The 25002-nt window shown below is 45.0% G+C and overlaps 1 long non-coding RNA gene across 1 annotated transcript; it reads left to right on the forward strand.

Moving 5' to 3' along the window:
- Positions 1-7210: 7210 nt before the first annotated feature.
- LOC135971641 (uncharacterized) lies at positions 7211-24517 on the forward strand. The gene is made up of 2 exons (XR_010587887.2): positions 7211-7311; positions 22889-24517. It is a non-coding gene; the product is annotated as an uncharacterized lncRNA (long non-coding RNA).
- The last annotated feature ends 485 nt before the right edge of the window (positions 24518-25002 follow it).

Consider the following 25002-nt stretch of genomic DNA (forward strand, 5'->3'; position numbering starts at 1 on the left):
GGGGATACCAGTGTCTTAGCTACTTAAGGTGCTATGTCCCAATTACTTATATCACATGAAAATACCCAATGGGCTGTTTGAAAAATATAAATTTTGTGTGGACATTTAAATGTATTATTTACTGACCAGCAAAAATGATTTTCATGGAGACAGGAAAATTTGGCTCAACCAAACACATGTTTGTAATGAACTGAAAACATCTATTTCTCGTAACTATCAGGATTAGGCTGTCTTGTATCATAGAAAAGCAAATAACAGTGACTTTAAGATGATAGAGGTTTATTTCTCTTTCACATGAAACAAGTTGTCTTTTAAGGACTTGTCTGGTGGCTCCATTGTGGCAGACAGCCGGGCTTTTTTATCCTTTAGGGCCATAATTCATGGTCCAAGATGCTTGCTGGAGCTCCAAGTTCCAGGCAGGAAAGGCAAGGGGGGCCGTAACTACCCCGAGTGAAATCCATAACTCAGCATACCACCTAGCACTCAGGAGCACTCAGTACATGGTACTCTTGGCTGTTGCCCATTTTCCATTCCACACAGCAACAAGAAGGGGGAAGGGAAGTCATATTTACTAATACCATACGGGGTTCTCAGGACCATGCTGGACATTTACACATGATTGCATTCAATTTTCATAATCCAGTGAGGGTGGTGTAGCAGCAGGTTAAGTAGGAAGTGAGGCTCTATCCACATGTGGAGGTAGGAAATTGGAGGGAAAGGGTGGAATGTCTCCATAAGAAGTCCAAGGGCTTTCAAGAAGGAAGTGATGAAGCCTCCAACACTTGCTCTCTGAGATTCAAGCTAATACACATTTTCAGTGTGGATCAAATGGTTCTAAGGTGCAGTGGCAGGAAAGTGTTAATTATGCCCTTAAAATAAAATTGCTGTGAGCATAGAAAGTGAAGAGATTAAAATTTTAATAAGACATTAGAAAAGCTAGCAAAAGACATGAACAGGTATGTCACAAATTAGGAGCTCCAAATGGTGAATGTGAAAGTGTACTCAACATCTTTAATCATCAGGGAAATACAAAACCACCTCACAGTTAACACTGAGAAGTGTGATAATGCTGTTAACTAAAAACTCAATATATAAATTTGGAAAGGAGAGCTTTGTTTCTTATAAAGGGTTATAGCCAGCAAGGTGGCCATTCTGACAGGCTGGCAAGTGTTAGCCTTGGTCGAAGCCAAGAAACACACACTCTGAGGGAGAGAGGGAAGGGTAAGACAGGAATTTAAGTTGAATGGTTGGCCAAGCGTAGGTATGCAACAGGATACAGGAGGAGCTATGAATATTCATGTAAGTGGTCCTAATCCTTGCATACTTGAATAAATATGCACATTACATATGACCCATGTTCTCTTTGCAATGGAGACTTTTAAGTGTAACATTTAAATGTAGTACAGTTAGGCTTTATATGTCAAAAGGCCTTTTCAGGACACAAAGGCACTCAAGTGTGCAGCCTCTGTAAACCAGCCAGACCAGTCCATGGTTGGTGGTCTTCTCATCAGGAGAAAGTTAACTGAAATAACTCTTGTCCAATCAGAGCTGTAGTTATGCAGCTTGTGGAACAGGGGGTCAGTTAGGTAGCATCTGGCGGTGGATTGAGTTGCAGCTTATTTTAATATTGTTTATTTCAAGGACAGTGCTTGTTTAGCTGCTAGAGAAGAAGAAAAACCTTGTGGCAGTTAGAACAGAGTTTATTTTTTAAGTGCAGGGGAGCATAGTGACTTAACCCTAGCATTGCATGGCCTTAGGTGTTGTATATAGTTTGATATAAAGAGTCCATTCTATCAGTCTTGTGATCTCTATTTTAACATTAATGCTGATCAGTTGGGCCGGATGCAGTGGCTCACACCTGTAATCCCAGCACTTTGAGAGGCGGAGGTGAGAGGATTGCTTGAGCCCAGGACTTGGAGACTGCAGGGAGTTATGGTCATGCAACTTCACTCCAGCCTGGGTGACAGAGCGAGACACTGTCTCTAAAAAAAAAATAAATAAATACAATGCTGCTCGGTTGTTGTGTCCAAATTGCGATCTGACCTCCTGTCTCGTCAAGGCCAGGAACTCAGTTTTTAAGTACTGCTGGCCAAGAGTAGGGGGTCCATTCAGTCAGTTGCAGGGCTTAGAATTTTATTTTTAGTTTACAATGCCAAGTGCTGAGGAGGAAGTAGAGCAACCAAGATATGAGAATATATGGCTGGGGCATGGGGAAATTGGTACGCCCACTTTGGAAAATTGCATAGCTCCTAAAATTGAAGATAAGTATACCTTATGACTCAGTTGTTCCTTTCCAGTTACATACCCTAGAGAAACTCGTGCACATGAGCACAAGTTACAGGTAAAAGAATGTTCAAGTTAGCATTGTCTGTAATGGTCCCAAACTGGAAACAACTCAAGTGCCCATCAACAGGAAAATGGATAACTACACTGTGGTATATTCATGAAATAGAATATTATGCAGCCATGAAAACGAATCAACTACAGTTATTAGGTTGGTGCAAAAGAAACTGTGTTTTTTGCCATTGAGAGTAATGGCAAAAACCGCAATTACTTTTGCACCAACCAATACCTCCAGTGTTAGGGGCTGAATTATATCCCCCACTCCTACCTCCAAATTTGTATGTTGAAATCCCAGCCCCTAGTACTGCAAAGTGTGACCATATTGGAGATTGGGTCTTTAAAGGGGTAATTAAATTAAAATAAGGTTATTGGATGGACCCTAATCCAATATGGCTGATGTCCTTATTAGAAGAGGAAATCTGGACACAGACATGCACAGAGAAAAGACCATGTAAAGATACAGAGAAAGGGTAGCTGTCACCAAGCCAAGGAGAGGACCTGAGAGGAAACCAACCCTGCCAACACCTTGATCTTGGGCGTCTAGCTTCCAGAACAGTGAGAGAATTAATTTCTGTTGTTTAAGCCACCCAGTCTGTTGAACTTTGTTAGGCCCCACCAACCCTCCAGCAGACTAACACACCAGCAATGTCGACAGGTCTTGTAAACATGATACCCAGTGGAAGAAGAAAGGCACTAATAATAGATACAGAAATATACCATTTATTTAAAGTTCAAAATTAGGCAAGACCAAACTATTGTTTAAGGAAGTGTATACAAATGGTAAAACGATGAAATCAAGGAAGCTACCAAAAATAAGAAAATGGGAGGCAACACATAAAGGCTTCTGGGAGTGGTGGCAATATCCTGTTTCTTCACTTGGGTGCTGGTTACTCGGGTGTTCTCCCTAGAGTTGTGCACTGAAGTGAACCTTTATGTGTTGTAGATGTTGCAGTATTTATAATAAAATGCTTTAAAAGGAAGACAGAAGCAGGTAGGGGAAGAGAAGAAGCAGAGAGAGAAGGAACGAGGAGGGGGAAAAGGAGGGAAAGGAGGAAGGATGAGAAAGGGGAGGGGAAGAAATAAAGAAATCAGTGGGGTGGCCCCATACCAAGTGGGGTGTTCTAAGAGGTGTGAGACCATAGCTGTCAGTTAAAGGTGAGTCCAAAGCTCAGGTGCTGCCTCTGAGTGTGAACCTAAGCCCAGAATCTCTCCATTAGAAAAGGGCTTAGATACTTTGTAACCTTGGGAAAACCAGAGTATTTTTCTGAGATTTGTTTCTTCATCTTTAGTCTGGGGAAGACAAATGCCTCTCAATTAATGTTGTAAGGTTCTTCCTTTTACTAATTCAGGTCTCTGCTCTGATGTCACCTCCTCCAGGAAGCCTTCCCTAATGATCTTTTGAAAATAGCACCTCTTGGCTGAGTGAAGTGGGCATGCACCTGTGGTCCCAGCTACTTGGGAGGCTGAGGCAGGAGAATCTCCTGAGCCCAGGAGGCTGGGGCTGCTATGAGTCATGATTGCACCACTGCATTCCAGCCTTGGCAGCAGAGCAAAACCCTGTCAAAAAAAAAAAGGGAAAAATAGCACCTTGATGTGGCTTGGCTCTGTGTCCTCACCCAAATCTCATCTCAAATTGTAATCCCCACATGTTGTGGGAGGGGCCTGATGGGAGGTGATTGGATCATGGTCGGACATCCCCCTTGTTATTCTCCTAATAGTGAGTCAGTTCTCATGAGATCTGGTTGTTTGAGAGTGTGTGGCACTTCCCCCTTTGCTCTCGCTCTCTCTGCTGCTCTGCCATGGTCAGATGTGCTTACTTCTGCTTCACCTTCCAGGATTGTAAGTTTCCTGAGGCCTTCTAGTCATGCTTCCTGTTAAGCCTACAGAACTGTGAGTCAGTAGAACTTTTTTTCTTCATAAATTACCCAGTTTCAGATAGTTTTTTTTTTTTTTTTTTTTTGAGACAGAGTTTCCCTCTGTCACCCAAGCTGGAGTGCAGTGATGCAATCTTGGCTCACTGCAACCTCCGCCTCCTGGATTCAAGTGATTCTTCTGCCTCAGCCTCCTGAGTAGCTGGGATTACAGGTGCCCACCACCATGCCTGGCTAATTTTTGTATTTTTAGTAGAGATGGGGTTTCACCATATTGGCCAGGCTGGTCTTGATCTCCTGACCTCAAGTGATCCACCCACCTCAGCCTCCCAAAGTGCTAAGATTACAGGCATGAGCCACCATGACTGGCCTCAGGTAGTTCTTTACAGCATTGTGAAATGGACTAATGTACCTCCTTTCATTCTTTTTCCATTTATTTTTCTTTACAGTACTTAATACTATTGATTAGTATTTATCTCTGAAATTATGTCAAATATTTGTTTGTGCATGAGGAGCAGGATTTTTGTTTTGCTCCCCACTGTATTCCTACTGCCTGAAACAGTATCTGATACATAGTAGATGCTCAATAAATATTTGCAGTTAGTTTGGGTGCAGTGGCTCACATGTGTAATCCTAGCACTTTGGGAAGCCAAGGCAGGAGGATAACTTGAGGTCAGAAGTTAGAGACCAGCATGGCCAACATGGCAAAACCCTGTCTCTACTAAAATATAAAAATTAGCCAGTGTAATGCTGCACGCCTGTAATCCCAGCTACTCCAGAGGCTGAGGCATGAGAATTATCTGAACCTGGGAGACAGAGGCTGCAGTGAGCCAAGACTGCACCACTGCACTCCAGCCTGGGGGATAAGAGCAAGACTTTATCTCAAAAAGAAAAAAAGAAAAGAAAAGAAAAGAAAAAGTTTGCAGTTACAAACATTAGATAATGCTTCTGTGATGCCAGGCACTTGAGGCACTCAATCAATGCTGGTTCTCTCCTCCCCTTTTAGCTGAGACCCCCACCCTCATTTCCTGAGGCTGGTGGCCCCTTATCTTTTTCCTGCCCCCCTCCAACCTGGGACTGAGAAAGTGCCCACAACTCACACCTCTGATCAGTAGCAACACTTCAACCCCTGGGGCCAATCTAATCCGTCATCTGTCCCCTCCCCATGCCCTTGCCAAGGGTCACAGTCTCCCTCCCTCCCTGAGGGTCCCTTTCCCTCAGAGGGGTCAAGCTACCCCTGGGTGACCCAGGCTCCAAGTGCTTACAGCACTTTGGGTGCATGGGCTGTTGCCTCCATTGATAGTTCACTGTTTTGGGCTAAGAGTGAGGCCCTGAAAACCCTCCATAAAGGCTTCTCTCATTCCTTCACCCTCATTAGTTGCTCCCTCCTCCCTGTTCTTCCCACCCAGATGCCTATATTTAGTGCTGATTTTCTTCTGCCTTGTGTTAGAGTTAGTTGTTTACTTGTTTGCTTCCCCTACCCCCTCCCAGACCATGAGCCCACCTGTGAGGGGCCAGACTTTATTCATTGCTGTACTCCCAGTGAAGTGGCATCATTCGTCTGGGATGATACCCGAGGTTCATTGTCTCATGCTAGGGAAATCAAGGACGTGGACACACAAGGAGTGAGGTTAAGAGCAGAGGTTTAATAGAAAAAGGAGGCCCAGCGTGGTAGCTCACGCCTGTAATCCTTGCACTTTGGGAAGCCGAGGTGGGGGAATCATGAGGTCAAGAGATCGAGACCATCCTGGCCAACATGGTGAAATCTCGTCTCTACTAAAACTACAAAAATTAGCTGGGCATGGTGGCACGCACAAGTAATGCCAGCTACTTGGGAGGCTGAGGCAGGAGAATTGCTTAAACCCGGGAGGCGGAGGTTGCAGTGAGGCGAGATTGTGCCACTGCACTCCAGTCTGGCAACAAAGCAAGATTCCGTCTCAAAAAAAAAAAAAAAAAAAATAGGCAAAGGAAAGAGAAAAGCTTTCTCCTACAGAGAGGGGTCCTGAAAGGGTTTCCAGTCCATGGTAAAATGCAGGGGTTTTATAGATGAGCTTGAGAACATAGTGTCTGTTTACATAGGGCATGAAAGATTGGTTGGACCAGGTGTGCAATTTGCATAAGGCATAAAAAAGTGGTTAGGACTAGGTATGCTATTTGCATAGTGTGCAAAAATCTGGCCACCCCCACCCTAATCTTTTATTATGCAGATGAACTTTCTACCTGGCTGGCACCATGTTGCCTGTTCCTTTACTGTACACATGGTGACAGAAGGGAAGTTGAAGCTTCTATGTTGAGCATACCTGGCCCTCAGGTAGCCCTTTTCTATTGGCACAGCTGCTGGCATTCACCTGTGCAAGCTTCCAGCTTGCTTATCTGTTTGCAGCTCGATTTTTCAGGCTGCTCTTTGTTAGAGAAGCAATGATTTGGGGGCTGCTTTTTGTTAAAAGGGAATTTCTGCCGAGGACTCTTACCCTCACTATCTGCCTAAATAACTTCCTTCTATCTCCTGTGTCACCAGCACCTAGCACAGCACCTGATTTTTAAATCTTATTTATTTATTTATAGAGACAGGTTCTTGCTCTGTCGCCTAGGCTGCAGTGCAGTGGTGTGATCATACCTCACTATAACATCAACCTCCTGGCCTCAAGTGATCCTCCCACCTTGGCCTCCCAACGTGTTGAGATTATAAGTGTGAGCCACCACACCTGGCCTTAATAGACTTTTTTTTTTAAAGCTTCTGTTACAAAGGACAGATAGTAGGACTTCAAGAGTTAAGATGAGCACAGACCAAACTTCCTAGATGTGCCATCTTCCAACTTAAATTCGAAAGTTCCTTGAGACATAGAGAAGGACAAAAACTGAGAACCATTCAGAAAACTTAGTGGTAAATTGTTGGCCAGAGTCCAAGATGGAATTTTCCCTAATGACCTGCCAGTGGGGCTGGGTGAAGTCACATGGTAGGAGGCCTGTGCATAGCTCACCCTCTAAAGTGGCCCAGAACCTGCAGGCAGGAAACTTGCAGGGAGAAGCTTAGGCCCTCATCCACTGTACAGGGCTGCACTCACCAGCAAATGGGCAGCACACTCCTAACACTCAGGTATGGTTTTCTCAGGCAGTCACTTCTGTCCACCTTCGCCCCTTCCATTAGACTGTCTCTGCCTGTAGTCTGTGGGGACACTGTGGCACTCAGTACCTATGAGCAGGGAGGGAGCAGGGCGGGATTGATGAGGAGGTGGCCTAGAAGCCACGCTCGCCTAATGCAGGGACCCTACAGATGGAAAGCGTGGAGGTTTATTTCGCAATATCTGATAGACAGTAATATAAATACATTGTAGTAATTAAATTGTATTAACCCAGTTTGAGGGTCTTTGGCTTTTAGTATCGTGCATTTATTTTTATTCTGGTGTGTTTGGTCTTATTTCTTTTATTTTGGTTTATGCCTTCTCTTTTCCATGTTTGTTTTTGTTTTTGCCTTCTGTGATAGGCAAGATTGCATGATGATGGATTTCTTAGAGTCATGGTCTCACTATATTGCCAGGCTGGACTTGAACTCCTGGTCTCAAATGATTCTCCAGTCTCAGCTTCCTGAGTAGCTAGGAGTACAGGTGCACCACTGTGCCTGGCTGATGATTTGTTTTTATCTTCTGTAATTTGGAAAGTATATAGCCTATTGTTTTAATTCTGCCAACACCTTGAAGATTTTTAAAAACTTTCTTGAACCCATGTAATATAGTTTGGACTTCCCCTGCAAATCTCATGTTGAGATGTAATCCCCAGTGTCAGAGGTGGGGTCTGGTGGGAGGTGTTTGGGTCATGGGGGCAAATCCCTCCTGGCTTGATGCTTTCCCAGAGATAGTGAGTTCTCGTGAGATCTGGTTGTTGTAAAGTGTGACGCCTCCCCACACTCTCTCTTGCTCGTGCTCTGCCCTGTGAAACCCCGGCTCTCCCTTTGCCATCTACCATGAGTAAAAGCTTCCTGAGACCTTCCGAGAAGCCAAACAGATGCCTAGCACCAGGCTTCCTGTACAGCCTATAGAACCACGAGCCATTTAAACCTCTTTTCTTTATAAATTACCCAGTCTCAGGTGCTTATTTGTGCAATGCAAGAAAAGCCTAACACACCATGTTTCTCTATCAGACTGAAACTAAATCTACCTTGTTTGCCTCCCTTCCAATAGAAAGTGAGAAGTTTCTCAGGCCCTCCTTCCATATCTCTTCATTAGCGCCTAGGTGATCACACCTCTCTTTTTAAAAATGACATAGGTCTTCTTTTTGCAAAAATTGGTTTTAAATTTGGGATTCAAATTTTGGCCTTTTTTTTTTTTTTTTTTTTGAGACAGAGTCTTGCTGTGTCACCCAGGCTGGAGTGCAGTGGCACGAACTCGGCTCACTGCAAATTCCACCTCCTGTTTCACTCCATTCTCCTGCCTCAGCCTCTGGAGTAGCTGGGACTACGGGCCCCCGCCATCACGCCCGGGTAATTTTTTGTGTGTTTTTTAGTAGAGACAGGGTTTCACTGTGTTAGCCAGGATGGTCCCGATCTCCTGACCTCATGATCCACCCACCTTGGCCTCCCAAAATGCTGGGATTACAGCGTGGGCCACCGTGCCCAGCCAGTCATGTTTATAATTATTTATTTGATTCTCTATATTTACATGGTTTCCACATTTCCTGCAGGCTCCACTTACTATGGCTGCACAACAAATTATCCCCAAACAGTGGCTGGGTGCAATGGCTCATGCCTGTAATCCCAGCACTTTAGGAAAGGCCGAGGCAGGCCAAGCACTTCAGGCCAGGAGTTCGAGACCAGCCTGGTCAACATGGCGAAACCCCGCCTCTACTGAAAACACAAAAATTATCCAGGCAAGGTGGTGTATGCCTGTAGTCCCAGCTACTTGGGAGACTGAGGCAGGAGAATTGCTTGAACCCAGAAAGCAGAGGTTGCAATGAGCCAAGATTGTGCCACTGGGTGACAGAATGAGACTGTCTCAAAAAATAAAATAGACCAGGTTCAGCAGCTCACGCCTGTAATCCCAGCACTTTGGTAGGTCAAGGTGGGCGGATCACCTGAGATCAGGAGTTCAAGACCAGCCTGGCCAACATGGTGAAACCCTGCCTCTACTAAAAATACAAAAATTAGCTGGGTGTGGTGGCACGTGCCTGTAATCCCAGCTACTCGGGAGGCTGAAACAGGAGAATTACTTGAACGCGGGAAGCAGAGGTTGCACTGAGCCGAGACCGCACCACTGCACTCCAGCCAGGGTGACAGAGTGAGACTCTGTCTCAAAAAACATAAATAAAATAAATAAAATAAAAATAAAAATAAATTATCCCAAAGCTTAATGCTTAACACAATAATCATTTGTTACCTCTTGCTCTTTCTGTGCATTACAGTTTAGACAAGGTATAACAGGGATGGCTTATCTCTCCTCCAAAGGAGACGTGAAATGTCTGAGGCCTCAGCAGTAAAACTCCAAAGTTGAGCCTCCAGCTTGGCTAGAATCATCTGAAGGCTTGCTTACCTGCAGGTGGTGCTGGCTGTCACTCAGCGGAAGGCCTGGCTGGGGCTATTGACCAGAACACCCACACATGGCCTCTGGTGTGCCTGGCCTCCCTCACAACATAGCAGCTGAGTTCCAAGGGCAAGCATCCAGAGAGAGCGAGCCAGGTGGAAGCCATTGTCTTTTATGACCTAGCCTCAGAAATCATTCAGTGTCACTTCTGCTGCATCCTGTTGGTTGGGACAGTTACAAAGTTCTGCCCAAGTTCCATGGAAGTGTGTCAAGATCACTTTGTAAGACAAACACGTGGAGGTGCCCACATATGTACACACGTGTGTGCATGTATACACATGTACATACATACATATGTATATGCTGATACGGTCGTCTTTGAAAAAAGACCATCAGCCATACTGTATTTTCTTAAATTCTTGATTTTCAACTTATGTTTTAGGCAGTTGCAGAGTGTATTTGAGTAACTCTTTCAGGAAGATTGCATGAGTAGATACCTGAAAGTGTCTATGAGTCTCAATGTGCAGTAAGTAAAACGGTTGTCTTCTTTCTTATTTTAAAATTCATAGCCAGGTGTGGTAGCTCACCCCTGTAATCCCAGCACTTTGGGAGGCCGAGGCTGGTGGATCACCTGAGGTCAGTCTCTACTAAAAATATAAAAATTAGCTGGGGGGTGGTAGGGGTGTAGGAATGGCACATGCCTGTAGTCCCAGCTACTGGGGAGGCTGAGGCAGAAGAATTGCTTGAACCCAGCAGGTGGAGGTTGCAGTGAGCCGAGATCACGTCATTTCACTCCAGCCTGGGCAACAGAGTGAGACTCTGTCTCAAAAAAAAAAAAAAAAAAAAAAAAAAATCATAAGGCCAGGCATGATGCTTCATGCCTGTAATCCCAGCACTTTGGGAGGGCAAGGTGAGAGGATCGCTTGAAGCCAGTGGATGCTCAATGCACTGGCCTCCCCCACTGTGGAAGAAGCCAGTTTTGTCTCCATTTGCATAGGCATTTCAGTCTTCCCCATCTATACGTGTGTCTGTTCTTTGCATCTCATTAGAACTGGTTGTAGGCGCCTACTGGTCCCCTCATTAATAATGCGTTAGATGAAATCCAGAACACATGTACGTTTTATATCTGCATGAGAATCATCATCTTTTATGAAATTATCCTTTAACATTCCTTTCCTGAAAAGTTGAAATGATGTATTCAACACTATCTATGACAGTGTAACAGCCATGATTTAATGATACTGATGGACAGTAGAATGCACATATGCAGATAGAGTGTGGTTAGAACTACATTTAATATTAATAAGAAAAAAACTCAAAGATATATAACAGAATGTGTTGAACTGTTTAATATTTTTCTTCATTATATTTTCCAAAAATTAAAAAATACAGGCTGATGCAACCTTGGTAGAGAAATCCAGTGAAGCTAAACTCTAAGCCTCTGTTTTATTGAGGGATTAGTAATTGTTTTATGGTTCTTGAAGGGCTGGGAGGGGCTTCCTGGTCTCTGTATGTCACTGGGGTCAGTGGGAGTGCTGCTGGAAAGTGAGGGAACATATGATGATTAATATAATCATAATAAATCAGTAGTTGTAGTGTCCCAGGAATTGTGTCAGGCAGTATCTCATTTAACCTTTACAACAGCCCTTTGAAGTAGATAGTGGTAGATGGTATTCCCATTGGCTAGGTGCAGTGGCTCACGACTGTAAACCCAGCACTTTGGAAGGCTGGGGTGGGAGGATTGCACCATGAGACCAGCCTGGCAACATGGTGAGACCTCATCTCTACAAAAAATAAAAAAAATTAGCCGGGCATGGTGGCATGCACTCCTATAATCGCAGCTGCTGGGGAGGCTGAGGCAGGAGGATCCTTTGAGCCCAGGAGGTAGAGTTTGAAGTAAGTTGTGATCACACCACTGCACTCCAGGCTGGGCGACAGAGCGAGACTCCGTCTCAAAAAAAAAAAAAAAAAAAATAGTATGCCCATTTTATAGATGAGGAAAACTAAGGTTAGGAAACTTAGGTTAAGTGACTTGCCCAACTAGTATATGGTGGAACGGAGACTGAGACATGGGCTTTTAACCCCTCTGCTACTGTGTGTCATGTGAGAAATGTTGGAGAGGAAGTCCTGAGGATCTCCTCCTGAAGAATTGTCCCCCCTACTGGATCCAAGCCCTCAGAATCAATTCATCCATGAAACATTCACTGAGCCTCCTCTGTGTTCCAGGCCCTGAGGATAAAACGTGGTCTGAGTCTTCAAGTAACTCAGGAGCCAGGGTGAGCAGCCAGGGATGGGAGTTGGCCAAAGGAGGGGCCCTGGCTGGGGTGGGGAGGGTGAGGAGGTGCTTCCAGAAGGAGGCAGAAGCCCACTTGAGTCTTAAAAGATGGGAAGAGCCAGCCTAGTAAAGGGGTGAGGGTTGGGAAAGGGCATTGAGGGCAGAAGAAGGGCTTGAGCAGAGAGGGGAAAGAAACCTCCGAGAAGCACCATCAGCACACTCACTCCAGCTCTGCGGTTCACCTGCCTCCACTGTCCCCCCTTCTGCTGCTGCCCTGGTTACCAGAAGCCGTTTTGTTCGGTGGGAAGGTGGGCGGGCACAGTGCATTGCTAGGGGTGGGTACCTGAACATGCCAACAGAGCCTCCTTTTTCCAGGATGTTTGAACGTGGGTCAGATGGTCTCTCCCCAGGGCCTGACGGTGAGAGGTGCATCCTGCAGAAGGCCTTGGCAGTGGGTGTGCAGAGGGCACAGCAAGAGTAGGCAGACCAGGCTGTCTGAGTAAGGACTCAACACACCTCTAAAGTCCCGCCGCATGCTCAGCATGGGTTCCAGGACACATGCCAGGGCCGCCTTAACACATTTCTTGTTTCCTTTAGATTGTCCAAATTGGGTTTCTGTCACCTGTAACCAAAGATCCCTGCTGACACAGCCCCTGAGTTCCTCAGACTCAGGAGAGGGACCTTTAAACTAAGAGAGGCTAACCTATAGATCAGGAAGTCAACCGACTCATTTCCCGTGAGAAATGTCACTGCTCATTGGGTCAGCCTTTCACATCATTACTGCCAGTGTCTCCTTTCCCCGGAGAAAAGCCACCTGCATTGACACCTGGCCTCTTGGAGCAGGCCACAGGCCCAGCGAGGATCTATAGCTAGAGGCATCAAGCAAGGACTGCCCAAGGGTCAAAAAACTGTTTCTGTTAAGGTCCAGACAGTAAATATTGTAGACTTTGCAGTCTCTGTTGAAACCATTCAACTCTACTACTGCAGTGTGAAAACAGCCAAAGACAGCACATAAATACATGAGCATAGCTGTGTTCCAATAAAACTTTACTTAGAAACATTGAAATTTGAATTTCATACAATTTTCATGTGTCCTGACATACTACTCTTTTTTTTTTTTGAGACGGGAGTCTTGCTCTGTTGCCCAGGCTGGAGTGCAGTGGCGTCATCTTGGCTCACTGCAACCTCTGCCTCCTGAGTTCAAGTGATTCTCCTGCCTCAGCCTCCTGAATAGCTGGGATTACAGGCACACAACACCATGCCCAGCTAATTTTTGTATTTTTAGTAGAGACAAGGTTTCACCATGTTGGCCAGGCTGGTCTTGAACTACTGACCTCAGGTGATCCGCCTGCCTCGGCCTCCCAAAGTGCTGGAATTACAGGTGTGAGCCACCATGCCTGGCCAATATATTACTCTTCTTTCAACTTTTTCCAGTTGTTTAGGAATATAAAAGCCATTCTTAGCTCTCAGACCAAGCAGAAACCAGTGGTAAGGGACCAGATTTAGCTTTGCAGCCTGCAGTCTGCCTACTGTTGGCCTAGGACATGAACACTTATGCCAAGAAAGAAGATGGTTGACAAGGAAGCTGGACAACTGGGTCCATGGGCCAGGCCAGGGACACTGCTGAGGCTGCTATCTAGGCTTGTCACTCTAACTGCTGCTTCTCGAGCCATTCAGACCACCCTCTTCAGTTTACACCTTCCTGAAGAAGCAACTCAAGACCCATGAGTGGGCTTAAGTGCTTGGAGATGATGACATGTCTAGTCTTGCCTCCCAAAATTTAGCCTCGGACCACCTTGATGCAGCCGCTCCTGACACTTCTATGGGCAGTTGTCCTGCCCCCATCCCCTGTGAGAAGCAGATTATGAAAGCCCACTCCTCCCACCCCACACAACCCAGGACCCAGAGGCCAGGAGGCAATAGGCTGGCTGTAGCCGCTGACTCGTGCCCTGGCGTGAAGGCATGAGCTCTTTTGAGAGGGATCTTTTTTTTTTTTTTTGAGGCGGAGTCTCGCTCTGTCGCCCAGGCTGGAGTGCAGTGGGGCGATCTCGGCTCACTGCAAGCTCCGCCTCCTGGGTTCCCGCCATTCTCCTGCCTCAGCCTCCCGAGTAGCTGGGACTACAGGCGCCGCCACCACGCCCGGCTAATTTTTTTGTATTTTTAGTGGAGACGGGGTTTCATTGTGTTAGCCAGGATGGTCTCGATCTCCTGACCTCGTGATCCGCCCCTCTCAGCCTCCCAAAGTGCTGGGATTACAGGCTTGAGCCACCGCGCCCGGCCGAGAGGGATCTTAAAAGACACAGTGGGAAGCTGCAGTTACAAGCTGGCTCTGTGGCTGGGCGCAGTAGCTCACACCTGTAATCCCAGCACTTTGGGAGGCTGAGGCAGGTGGATCACTTGAGGTCAGGAGTTCAAGACCAATCTGGCCAATATGGGGAAAACCCATCTTTCCTAAAAATACAAAAATTGGGGAGGCATGGAGGCATGTGCTTATAGTCCCAGCTACTCGGGAGACTGAGGCAGGAGAATTGCTTGAACCCGGGAGGTGGAGGTTGCAGTGAGCCGAGATTGTGCCACTACACTCCAGCCTGGGGAACAGAGTGAGACTCTATCTTAAAAAAAAAAAAAAAAAAAGTGGACTCTGTGCTGGAAGATTGAGTAGACTCAGGGGCCAGGGTGGTTGTAGGAGGCCAGATGTCAGTGGAAGTTGGGGGAATGGAGATTGGTGGAAGAGATAACAGTGGGTATCCTGGAGACAGAGATAGATCGACTGACTGGCTGAAAGAGAGACAGACAGTAGGTGAGTCCCAGACCTGTCCCATTTCTGGCCCTTCCTGAGGCTTGACTAGGGGGTCTTCACTGTAACTTCATAGCCCCCTCACCCTATACCTGGGGTAATCTGGGTAATTTCAATGCTTCTCTGATACATTCTATCAAACCAGAAGCTGTGGAGCAGGTAATTTCTTTTTATTTATTTTAAATTTGTATAAATTTATGGGATACAAGTGTAATTTTGTTACATGCACAGAATTCATAGTGGTGATGTCAGGCTTTTAGGGTATCCATCACCCAAATAACATACGTTGTACCCATTAACTGAATTCTCATCATCCATCCCCCCATCCCCTTCTCTGCGTCCACTATTATTCCATACTCACACCCACGTGTATACATTATTCAGTTCCCACTTGTAAGTGAGAACATGAGTATTTGTCTTTCTGTGTCTGACTTGTTTCACCTAAGAAAATGACGTCCAGTTCCATCCATATTGCGGCAGAAGACACGATTTCATTCATTTTTGTGTCTGAACACGATTCCACTGGGTATACGGACCATATTTTATTTATCTGATCGTCTGTTGATGGAGACGTAGGTTGATTCTGTGTCTTGGAGGAGGTCATTTCCGCTGTTGGCCGAGGTCATCCTGAGTTTCTGATCTTACTCTCCCAGGGAACTCTGCACTTCACGTTGGGGACTTTTTGCTGTCTTGGTGTCTGCAGGTTGGAATCTTGCTTCAGCCACAAAAATTCACAGTTGGGTGGTCTGGGTCTCACTTCCCTCATCTCTTAAATGGCTGTCCTGCATCAGGCACCGTTTACTATGACAATGTTGAACTTTATCTGAGCCCTGTGCCGCCAGAAGGCAGCGACAGTAAAGTTCTCCAACCTCTTTAAGTTCCGAGGAAAGAGCTAGCCACAAAGGACCACCTTAAGCTAGCATCCCGAGGAAAGACGGATCCTCACCCTTTCTTACTATTCCGTAAGACTCGCCGATGACGCCTTTGTTTACCTACCTCTCTAAAACCCCAGTCCCCTTCGAGATGCTCCTCATTAATGAACGTTCTCCCTATTGCAATGACCCTGAATGAAATCTTAACTGTCTGGGGCCTTTTGCGTTCACAATGACCATAATTGTGTTGTTGTAAGCGTCAATCGGGGGCGCAGCCGGAGTCCCAGGTCCCAGTCCTGGCTCCCCAAAGTCAGGCTTCCCCTTTGGGCCGGTTTCAGGTCTCAGTTGGGAGCTCCCTAAGGGCCCCTAGCTTAGAATATGTGTGAGTGGCAACCCAATCCCTCAACCCCTGAGCGGGGAGTCCGGGCAGAGCGAGCTGCTGTAAGTTTTGCACGCCGCCACCAGAGGGCGGCGGCTCCGCGGAGGAGGGCCCCAGCCTCTGCGCCCGCTCGCGCCCACGGTGCCTTTAAAACGTGCGTTGGAAGTGGACGCCACGCAGCCTGCTTTCCAGAGCCCCGGCGCTTCCCTTCTTCCTTCGCTGCACTCCAGGCGCTTTCCTTACGCGTCCGCGCGCGGCGAGTCCTTCCACACCGCAGGGCGCGCCTCAGGACTCTTGAGTGGGCGGGAGGGCTGGAAGGCCAGGCTGGAGCTTCGGGTCTCTAGCGCTGTGCAGGGCACAAGGTCCCTGCCCCTCTCACGGTCGCTGGCCTCTCTACTTAAATCTCGAAGGATTTCTGAGGCAGCGGGAAATGGGGAGGAGGGACGAGAGCCCAAGACCACTGTCTTGGGTGCGGGGTTTAACCAGTCACACCCATCAGCCCCTTAGAACGTCACAGCGTTTCCTTAAAGTGGGCAAGACAGGAACTGTTGCCTCTTCTGAAAGATGGGCAAACGGGCTCCCAAAGAAAAAAGTTGATTAGCAGAACTAGTAAATGGCAGAATTAGGACAGGAACTCAGTTCTCCTAGGCCCAGACCCGGAGCTTTTGGGGTGGGGTGGCACAGAGATGGCTCCTTGCCTGGCGTAAGTGAACTGGTCGCTCCAGCCGAAAGGGGCGCCGCACATCCTCTCCCGCAGGACGGCCACCGCTGGACATCAAAATGCAGCCGCTTTTGGACTCAAATTGTAGAGTTCTTTTTGTTGTTGTTTGTTGTTTATTTATTTATTTATTGAGACAGAGTCTAGCTCTGTCACCCAGACTGGAGAGCTGTGGCACGATCTCGGCTCATTGCAACCACTGCCTTCCGGGTTCAAGCGATTCTCTTGCTTCAGCCTCCCAAGTAGCTGGGATTACAGGCGCCCGCCACCACGCCCGGCTAATTTTTGTATTTTTAGTAGAGAAGGGATTTCACCATGTTGATCAGGCTGGTCTTGATCTGCTGACCTTGTGATCTGCCCACCTTGGCCTCCCACAGTGTTGGGATTACAGGCGTGAGCCACCGCGCCCGGCATGTTTGCTTTTTAAAGTGCTTATGTCCACCTACACATTTTAGAGGAAAATAGAAATACTAAAGCCAAACTGTCCACAGTGGCCGTCTGTGGCAGTTAAAGTAGCAGTAATGGAAATTGCGTTTTATCTGTATTGTTCAAAATATTCACTACTAGCGTATATAAATCAGAAAGAGGAACAATGATTCAGGACTTCTGTTTGACAAAATGATAATAATACTTCCTCTTTAAATAATTGGAAAATACGGGCTGGGTGCGGTGGCTCATGCCTGTAATCCTAGCACTTTGGGAGGCCGAGGTGGGAGGATCCCTTGAGTCCAGGAATTTGAGACCAGCCTGGGCAACATGTCAAAACCCCATCTCTACAAAATAAAAAATTAAAATGTAAACACTGGAGAATAAAGAGAATGAAGAAAATAAAATTCATCAGTACCTCCTCCCAGATATTGGTATTTTTCTTTCTGGTTGGTTTCTTTCTGTACAAAATGTGAATAACAGTATTAACTGTACAGGAATGTTGTGAGGATTGAGCGAGAGAACGTATGTAATAGTTAACATTCCAGAAGTGTTAGCTATTTGTATGTGCAACAAAATCAGCACCAGACTGTATCTACCACTTCTGTGCTGCTGCCTTCACATCCAGCATTGCTTCATGAACGGTTTCCCATTCAGTTCTTCTTTTAAAATTGTATTTTTAGTGATGGTACGGTATTTTATTACATGTAAGTACAATTTATTTAAGTTATCCCCTATTGTTAATCCTTTAGAATGTTTCCAATTTTTGCTGTTAAAATAACAGAGAGATTAACATCTTTAAACATCTACCTTTGTCAGCATTTCTGATTATTTCCTTAGATGAATTTTTAGAGGTAGGATTACTGGGACAAAGGGTGCAGATATTTTTCAGGCTTTTGACTCAGGTTACCAAATTGCTTCCCAGAAAGATCTTGCCAGTTTACACTCCCACCTGCAGTGCGTGAGAATGTCTGCCTCACGGCACACAAAGGAGTGATTTTTTTGGGGGGATGGGTGAGATTTGGGTCTGTTGCTGAACTGAGGAAGATAAGCCCCCCAAGCCCCATATAGCGAGGTAGAGTTTAAACTTCGGGGCAGAGAAGGGATGTCAAAACAGGCAAAGTCCATGGGAGAAAGGGAAGGGATGTGGAGCAGCTTTACAGAGATTGTCTTGGATTTAAGAAGAGATACCTCATGTTTGGAGACTGGTGGAAAGAGGTGTGATTGGGTGTCGACAGAGTCATTGTAAGGAGGTAGGTGAATTCAAGAGGCTAGTCCCTAGGGGCCACCTTTTCTCAGTCAAGTAGGAGGCTGGGTCATCTATCCCAAAGGTAATAGGTGAGCCCGAGAAGGGGACTTGAGGATAGAGGTGCAACCCTTTAACTTGAGGACAATAAAAGAGTTGACTGTCCAGTTGAGGGTGATGACTTTGAGTTGTCATGGCACCATTCATGGCACCATTCTGCAGGGCTGTGGGTACTTTCTCTACAGCATGCAGTTACCTGGGGAAAGAAAAACTGTATATATGAATTTAAACCAAATCTTTCAAAATGTGGTAAACAGTAGAAAACTCTTTTTGGGGAGCTGGAGGGATTCATGGTAATGAAAAGCCTGTAGGTTTCTGGAGTTGTACCAAACTTTCAAGGAACAGTTAATTTCTATCTTATATAAGTTGTTACAGAAATTGCCCAGATCATTTGATGAAACCAGTATAATCTTGATTCCAAAATCGGTGAGGACAAAGCAATAAATAAATATATCAAGTTCATTTCAGCTGTGAATGCATGTATAAAAATCCTGGCCAGGCACGGTGGCTTACACCTGTAATCCCAGCACTTTGGGAGGCCGAGGCAGGCAGATCACTTGAGGTCGGGAGTTCAAGACCAGCCTGGCCAACATGGTGAAACCCTGTCTCTACTAAAAATACAAAAAATTAGCTGGGCATGGTGGCATGCACCTGTAATACCAGCTACTTGGGAGGCTGAGGCGGGAGAAATACTTGAGCCCAGGAGACAGAAGTTGCAGTGAGCCGAGATTGCTCCACTGCACTCCAGCCTGGGCAACAGAGTGAGACTCTGTTTAAAAAAAAAAAAAAAAAACTTAAATAAAATATCAACTAATCTAGTTAAATGTTTTTTGAAAGTAGGTTTATCCCAGGAATTCCAGCTCAACATTGAAAGTCACCCCACTTTAATAAAGGACAAAAATCACATGAAAAAAATCACATGAGTATCTCAAATGGTAAAGAAAAAGTAGCATATTGATAAAGTTTTTCACCTATTTTTTAATTTGTGAGTAACTCAGCATATGACTTCCTTGGACTTATGAAAATGAAAAAAAAAAAAACTTAGCAAACTGGAAATAGGAAAGATATCTTTAATTTGGTAAAGGTTATATAGGGCCAGGTGCAGTGGCTCACACCTGTAGCCCCAGCACTGTGGGAGGCCAAGGCAGGAGGATTGCTTGAGCCCAGGAGTTTGAGATTAGCTTGGGCAACATAATGAGACCCCATTTCTATCAAAAATACAAAAATTAGCCAGGGGTGGTGGCACATGCCTATAGTACTAACTACTTAGGAGGCTGAGGTGGGAGGATGGATTGAGCCTCGGAGGTCGAGGTTGCAGTGAGCCATTATTGCACCACTTCACTCCAGCCTGGGAGACACAGCAAGACCCTGTCTCAAAAAAAACCGGTTATATAGCAAAAACTTAAAGCAAACACTACGATTAATGAGCATTCACTTTGAGATCTGGAACAAAATAAGGCATCCAACTGTACAGATATCAACTATATAATAATAGAAGTTCTAGACAAAGCTATGAGCGAAGAAAAATATAAGACATACAAGATGAGAAGAGATAAAACTATCACTATGTGAAGATATTTTCATTTGTCTTGAAAAGCAAAGAGAATCAGCATAGACTTTTAAAATTAAGATAATTCAGTAATTTAGTAGATAGAAGACTGACCAAAAATAAATCCTTAACATTTGTCTTCACCCCAAACAACCAACATCTAGTCACAATAGCAGCAACAAAGTATAAAAAAATCTAGTAATGAACTTAATTAAAAATATCTATGGAGAAAACATTAAAACTCTAAAAAGGATGTAGAAAATAACCTGACTAAATGGAGATAAATTTTAGGTTCTTGGATGACATGATTGAATATTATATAGAAATCAGATCTTTATGAATTAATCTATACATTCAATGAAATCCCAATAAAAATTCCAGCTCTATTTTCCAGGAACTTGATAAACTCACTCTCAAATTTGTGTTGACAAACAGGACTAAGTCAACCTCAAAAAAATAAAGAGCTGGAATTTATCCTACCAGATATTAAGTACACTACAAAGCTATGTCAAACCAAACCAAACCAAACAACATTGTTTTGGCACCAAAACAGACCAATAGACCATGGAATGGAATAGAAAACTGAAAGTCAGACCATTAGTATACAGGTTGGGGGCATCACAAATCAATGAAGAAAGCAGATTAAACTCGTTCACTATATGGGGGAAAAAATTCAGAATCCCTGCCTTACACCAAAGGGAAAGGAATACACCGTGTGGTGTTCTGATATATATATTGGTTTTCATCCATATATTGGCTCCTAACTCCCATAGCCCTTGTTACAGTCTTGGCTCCTAACTCCCATAGCCCTTGTCACAGTCTTGGCTCCTAACTCCCATAGCCCTTGTTACAGTCTTGGCTCCTAACTCCCATAGCCCTTGTTACAGTCTTGTTATAATGTTCAGCGTGTGAGGCCTCAGGAAACAGAATCTCTCTTCTGCCCTCCTTTCACCTGCTCCAAGGCAGACATCTAATCTACCCCCACCTTTCTGATTGTGGGTCTTAAGATCCTCCCTGAGAGGATTCCACCTCATACCCTGAAGGGCAAGAATGCTTCCATAAAAATCCAAGAGGACTGGGTTCAGAGAGATCCAGATAGCTGAACACATGCAGGCTGACAGGAGGAACTCATTTGCGGGCCTGGAGGGTGGTGTACCCCAACTCCATGGGGACAGAAGCTCCTGTGCTGGAGACCCTTCCAGAACTCGCTAGAAGTCTCTTTATCTGGCTGTTTATTTGTATCCTTTAAAATATCTTCCTTAGTAAACTGGTAAATGTGTTTCCCTGAGTTCCGTGAGCTGCTCTAGCAAATTAATCAAGCGTAAAGAGACAGGCATGGGAACCCCAACTTGAAGTCGGTTGGTCCGAAGTTCTGAGGCCTGGAGTTGTGGCTGCGGGGAAGGAGGGAGAAGTTTTAGGGACTGAGCCCTCAACCTGTGGGATCTGACACTATCTCTGGGTAGATAGTATCAGAAATGAATTGGAAGACACCAGCTAGGTGTCTGCTGCTTGGTGGTGGGGGAAACCCACACACATTTGGTCACAGCAGGTTCTTCTGTGTTGATGATTGTTGCTGTATGATGTAAAACACTAAGTGATGTAAAACTTTAAGGTGAGAAATAAAACCAAAGTTGATAGATGAAAATGTAAGAGACTATCTTTGAAACTTGGGTTGGGAGAGGGACTCATTAAACAAAACTTCAAAGCACAAACCAAAAGGCAAAAAATGCATTAGTTTGATGACATCCAAATTAAGTATTTCTGTACAAAAGAGGATACTATGGACAATAGGTGACAGAATAGGTGAAGATATCTGTAAATCTAAAAATGATAAGGGATTAATAGATAGAATATGCAAGTACCATTGACACAGGCTTTTATTCTCAGTCTCTTTGCAAGCCAGGAACCACCAGCCAGCAATGCCACACGCAGGCCTCGCTTGACCATGCTACCTGTTGCAGGAGATGGCCTGCCCACTTGGCCCACCCAAGCTGAGTATGGCTTGAGCACCTGTTCCTGAGTTCTTGTCCTGTGCCCAAGAAGAATGAGGATGCACTGACAATCAAAGAATGAGCAAGGCAGGGAGTTTTATTGAGTGATGAAACAGCTTTCAGCGGAGAGGGGATGCAAGGGTTGTCCCCCTACCTGAAAGCTGGAAAGTGCCCATAATATGGCTGAGTCCAGGGCTTTTTACAAGCTCAGAATGGGGGAGAGGCAGGCCACAGGTAGTATTGGAGAAAGCAACATTCTATTGGTTAATAGGCATTCAGAAAGAATCAGTCGGGAAACGGAAGCAGAAAGAACAGAAGTTCTCACTCTGGGTTGTGGTTTCATCCAGGACCAGCAGTCTGGTCTTTCAGCCTTCAAGCTGTTTTTGGCTTGAAGGTGGGGTTTCGCTGGGGACCTGCCCCTATTTGCCTAGGCTGCCACCTGTTGCTATCACTCTCATCTCTCCATATACATTGGGGATAGGTTCTAGGCTCCCCCTTGGATACCAAAATCCAAGACTGCTCAAGTCCCTTATTAAAAATGGCATAGTATTTGCACAAAACTTGTGCACAAGTCCTGGATACTTTAAATCATCTCTAGATTGCTCATAGTATCTAATACAATGTAAATGCTATGGAAATAGTTGTTATACTGTATTCTTAAAAAATCATTGTATTGTTGTTGAGACAAGGTCTCACTCTGTTGCCTGGGCCTAAGTGCAGTGGTGCAATCACAGCTCACTGTAGCCTCCACCTCCTGGGGTCAATCGATCTTCCCACATTAGCTTCTTGAGTAGCCAGGTCTACAGGCACACACCCTGACACCAAACTCATTTTTTAATTTTTTGTAGAGACAAGGCCTCACCGTGTTGCCAAGGCTGGTTTCAAACTTCTGTTCTCAAGCGATCCTCCCGCCTCAGACTTCCAAAGTGTGGGGATTACAGATGTGAGCCATTGTGCCTGGCCTAAATGTTGTATTGCTATTTTCTTCATTTTTATTTATTAAAAAATATTTTCAATCCATGGTTGGTTGAATCTGAGGATCTGGGACCTGTGGATATGGATGGCCAACTGTAACTCATGCAAACCAATAAGCAAAAGGGGTATTCCTGGTTTCCCATCCAACAAGTAAGAAGCTTAGAAGTCATCACTCTGTCCTAACAATTAAAAAGCTGAACAAACGAAAATCAACAACTCTTCTTAGATCCATCAAAGAATTAGGTCATGGGGAAAATCATTACCTCCCAAGTTGAAGGCAGATGGATACTTCCAACTTACTGGAACAGAAAATCACGAGCGGAAACCTCCCTGGGAACCAGTACTAGGATAAGAAAACCTGACCTGTAATTGATGAATTGCTGGAGGCCTCGTTGTGGACAAATCTGACAGTTGAAAGCTTCAGCAGGATCCCAATCTTAGCAGAGACCCACATTTTTGTGATTGTAACCCCCAGAGCTCTATGAGGTTCTCACAGTGAATATCAGAGAAAAATCTTTAGCTTCTGGCAAGGGGGAGAGGAAATGTAACCATTTGAAATAGCTAGAGGGTTCTGATCTTCTTGACAAGGCCTTCCCTCAGGAGAAATTATTTCACCAGAGCCTGACCAACCAAGATAAGGGAAATACCCAAATCCAGTTCCCTCTAGCCTTCCTGTCCTACCTAAGGAGTGAAACAACCCCAAAACACAAGAAAAACACAAGACAAAACACAGAAAACACAAGACAAAACAATGGAACAGGATATCCAAGAACTGTGGGACAACTGAAAATGATGTAACATACATGTAATGAGAGTATCAGAAGAAGAATAAGAAGGAACAGAAATATTTGAAGCAATAATGACTGAGAATTTCTTCTAATTAATGTCAGATACTAACATACAGATCCAGGAAGCTCAGAGAACACCAAGCTGAATAAATGTCAAAAACCTATACTAGGCATATCATATTCAAACTGCAGAAAATCATAGATTAAGAAAAAAAATTGAAAGAGACCAGAGCAAAATAACAGCTTACATATAGAGAAGCATAGATAAAAATTACATCTGGGCCAGACATGGTGGCTCATACCTGTAATCCTTTGGGAGGCTGAGGGAAGGCAGGTTGCTTGAGCTCAGGAGTTTGAGAGCAACCTAGGAAACATGGTAAACCCTGTCTCTACAAAAAATTTAAAAATTATCTGGGGCTGGGTGTGGTGGCTCATGCCTGTAATCCCAGCACTTTGGTAGGCTGAGGTGAGTGAATCATTTGAGATCAGGAGTTTGAGACCAGCCTGATCAACATGGTGAAACCCCATTTCTACTAAAAATACAAAAAATTAGCCAGGCATAGTGGTGGGCGCCTGTAATCCCAGGGACTCAGAGGGTGAGGTATGAGAATTGCTTGAGCCTGGGAGGTAGAGGTTACAGTGATCTGAGATCATGCCACTGCACTCCAGCCTGGTTAACAGCGTGAGACTCTGTCACAAAAAAGCAAATAAAAATCAGATGGGCATGGTGGTGGGTGCCTGTAGATCCAACTATTTGAGTGGTTGAGATGGGAGGATTTCTTGAGCCTAGGAGGTCAGGGCTGCAGTGAGCTGTGATTGAGCCACTGCACCCTAGCACTCTAGCCTGGGTGACAGAGCAAGACTGTATCTCAAAAAAAAAAAAAGACTCAAGTATATTGTTGTCTACAATATACCCACTTTAAATATAAAGATCCATATAGACTAAAAGTAAATAGATGGAGAAGGATAAGAAAGATATACCATGCTAACACTAATCAAAGAAAGCTGGAGTAGCTATATTCAGACAGAGCAGACTTCAGAGCAAGCAAATTAAACAGGGATAAGAGGGGCATTACATCATGACAAAGGGGTTGATTCTCCAGGAAGACATAATCTTTAATGTGTATGTCCCTAACAACAGAACATTAAAATACATGAGGCAAAAACTGATAGAACTGCAAGGAGAAATAGATGAATTC

This window comes from Macaca fascicularis, chromosome 7 (genome assembly GCF_037993035.2).
Source record: "Macaca fascicularis isolate 582-1 chromosome 7, T2T-MFA8v1.1".
In the NCBI taxonomy this organism is placed as follows: Eukaryota; Metazoa; Chordata; class Mammalia; order Primates; family Cercopithecidae; genus Macaca; species Macaca fascicularis.